This window comes from Rosa rugosa, chromosome 1 (assembly GCF_958449725.1).
Source record: "Rosa rugosa chromosome 1, drRosRugo1.1, whole genome shotgun sequence".
NCBI classification, from domain to species: Eukaryota; Viridiplantae; Streptophyta; class Magnoliopsida; order Rosales; family Rosaceae; genus Rosa; species Rosa rugosa.
This window is the reverse complement of record NC_084820.1, coordinates 28,741,258-28,744,675: the sequence shown is the minus strand read 5'-3', so window position 1 is coordinate 28,744,675 and position 3,418 is coordinate 28,741,258. Positions and strand designations below refer to the sequence as shown.

General features: G+C 34.3%; 1 long non-coding RNA gene across 5 annotated transcripts; it reads right to left on the bottom strand.

The window, feature by feature from the left end:
* Positions 1-856: 856 nt before the first annotated feature.
* On the bottom strand, positions 857-3,335 carry LOC133732941 (uncharacterized). Of its 5 annotated transcripts, XR_009857413.1 has the most exons (4): positions 2,380-3,329; positions 2,155-2,215; positions 1,483-1,611; positions 857-901 (listed from the first exon to the last, which is right to left on the bottom strand). It is a non-coding gene; the product is annotated as an uncharacterized LOC133732941 (long non-coding RNA). The 5 variants fall into 5 exon arrangements; XR_009857405.1 differs by having other exon boundaries at positions 1,483-3,050; positions 3,270-3,335; XR_009857402.1 differs by having other exon boundaries at positions 2,155-3,329.
* Positions 3,336-3,418: the final 83 nt, after the last annotated feature.

Sequence of the window (3,418 nt, the reverse complement as noted above, 5' to 3'; positions counted from 1 at the left end):
GACAACGGACCAAATTCGTTGTGTGATTTGGACAATCTCCGTTGTGTATCGGAGCGTTGTGTGATGAAAAATGGCACAACGGTGGAAACCCGTTGTGTGAAACACAAACAGTCAACACTTATTTGTTAAAAGTGTTGTGCCTTCTCTCGGCAGATGGCAGCCACAGTTGCCGCGCAGTCATGCTGTGCGTGGCATGTGCATCCTTCAGACAACAGAACTTGTTCCAAAGCTGTTGTTGGAAAGCCTAGTCAGACAACAATTTTTTTAATTTCACCGTCGTCTGATATACCATCACACTTCAGTTGTATAGTATGCTTGTTGTGTGAATTGGTTTTGAACAATAGAGTTTAGTTTTTACCGTTGTGTGATTGTAATGAATGCATTGTGTGAATGGCCTAATTTTGTGTATTCAAACAATGTTGAATTGCTGCACTATAAAACTGTTGTACAATCATTTTCATTTTCTATATTTTGTGCACAATAATGCTCCATTTTACCTAATGAACGCAATCAATTGGAAAGAAATCACATTACAAACCATCAAATGAGTAATCCAACCCATTCTATATACATCAAATGTTAAAAGGGAGCATTTCTCAATCATCTGAGCCAACATTAAAAGAAAAAAAGTATTCTAATACATGCCCATCTACTTGGGATATCCAAAACTGATACAAATTATTCCAAAACAAGATAGCATTCTAGTGCCATGCCATTATCAATATCAATAAACCATCAAAAATTAATATGATTATTGACAAAAATATGAGCAGCTGTTGCATGTGAATATTATATGCCAGCAAACGCAGAAAATGGTGCGCCCATCAATATTTTCCCTCTCTTTTGCAGAATCTAGAATGAGTATGTAAAGCCTTCTTACTAGCTTGAGGATCTCAGTTATCTGCAAAAGCAAGAGGATAGGCTGGATTAATATAGAACTTTAATCTGTACATGTACGCACAATTGAGACTTTCAAAGTGATACTACTACGTTAGTTAAGTCCACAACCTATGTTATTAGCTGAATCAAAAGAAAATACACATGTCCAAAAACAACTTTAAGATGCATCCTAGCAAAATTTTATACATTCTGCAAAAACTTATCAGAAATTTGACCCTTTATATCCTGGTATTGGAGATCTCACAGAATGTGAGCAGATGATTATCACATTGCAAAATATCTAAACTCATGTTAATCTAAAAATGCAGCAAGTAGAATAGATAATACAATAAGTTGGAACAATTTAAAGTGGAACTCAATTCATGTGGTCATTTTAGAGCTGAAGACACTAAGGGAAAACAATAAAGGGCTCTAAAACGACCTCTTTATATTGCAAGCAGAGATATAATACAATCTCCTCATAATACTTGCTTTCATGTCCTTATAATAACTCATGAGTTATGTGTAAGGAGACTGTACGTAATCAATATAGCAGCAATAACACAAGGAGACTGCAAATTTCCAGAAATTGAAGCAACTTACACCAAACACTGCTCTTCTCATGGGCCCATTGTATTTGATTTGGACGTTGACTGTTGTAGCTAGTCACAACTGCTATACAAGAAACATCAACAGATAGTACCTTGCCCACCTCAAGATTTTTCTATACAACTAGCATCAATGGAGAAAGCCAAAAAAATTCTAAGATTAGTCCAAGTCCAACTAAGGGATCACTAGCTAGATTGGCCAAGAAAGAAACATTATTCCAAGAGTTTTCAACAAAAGTAGCAGAAGTTTGTCCTTTTTTTTAGCATTTCTAATATAACATTTTACGAATTGCAAAGAATGATGCTGCAAAGAGCCTTTTGTATCTCCCACTCTTCTGAATGTCCTATGCATCTCCATTTTTACTATCACTGAAAAGTTTTATGAAAGAGTATTCTTGAAAAGAGAGGTTAAGATTTTGCTAGTTTTGTTCAAGAGACAATGTAAGAAGTTTATTTTGTCATGCAACAAAAGAAACTACAAATACTTTTAGTTTAGGATCTGAGGTTAAATTTAGAGCAAAAAGGGCAGGAAGAAAAGAAGAAAACAAGAGAGGTGGTTTGATTTAGCAAATAGATAAAACCACACATTTAAATTGACATCTAACAACTAAGAATCGACTGAACATCTTTGTAGAATCTGTGGCAGAATGCATCAAGAAATGCTTACTAGATCCACCTGCAATTATAAATGCAAGCCCTTGGCCAGATAGCTTCTGTCTTAGAAAACCCTACAGTACATTAACATTGCAATCAAATAAACAAAGAAAAGACATGGAACCTTGAAAACAAATGAAGGAGACAAAATAGAAAAAAAACAAAAGAAATTAATTAATGGTAGAAGCATGCTCAGGAAAAAAAAAATGAAATATTTCTGAAACACCCAGTATCTTACCTCTGCATAGACAGAAACTACCAGACCTGTAATGAGATTGCAGTATACAGTTTAAGAAGATAGCCATATAAAAAGTCCACCAATAATAACTTAAAAACTAAAATATACTCTTAGCAAAATAGAACACAGTATAAATTTCCCTCTGTATACATGAATACATGGACAAATGACATTATTTAAAGAACCATCTAACAGGAAAGTAAGACATTTCTGGCAAGCAAAAATAATCCTGAAAAAGCCAGCAAGTAACTGAACCCAATAACTTATTCAAATATACTAGCAATTACTAAACTTTTGCTTGAATTAAAATTAAGATGTAATTGACCTGCACTCTCGTCCTGTACAAAACATAAACCTTCTTTTAGCAAACCAGCTTGAATTACAGCCTGAATCAAATGAGGACCTTTACCAGCTTCCCAAAAAGTACAGAAATACTGATAGAGGAACTTTAAAATAAAAAGTAACTAATTTTTGCTTTAATTTATTCTCCTACACTAGCAGCTGAAAAATGACATATAAAGTCAGTAATGTCTGCAGCAAGAAGAGGATAGTGCATCGGTACTGCATAGACACAAAACCAGACGTACTGAGAGGAATTACATAGTAAACTCATACCTGCAATCCTTTGTACGGACAAAATCATTCAAATGCAAAGAGAGCTCATGTGGAACCTAAGGTTCAAGAAAATAAAATTAATAATCCGAGACCAAGTATCTCTGGCGATAGTCTTGCCGACAAATTCATATATCCCGCACAATCATGCATATAGTTTGAGTCCAATTGAAGCATTTTATAAGAGGCGAGAGTAATGTTACAAACTTGCAACAACTGTTCATTTAAAATCATATTCAACATTATAGGATTACAAATTGAAAAGGATAATCACACACCTTCAATAAATTAAGCTTTGTCACAAGGTTAGCTCTTGAAATACCTTTCCCACTGTTTGCCCTGAAATCAGTACCAGCAAAGGCAATCAAGAAAAAATCATGTCTAAAGGAACAGTAGAGAGAAAGAAACAATAGAAAAGAAGATAAAA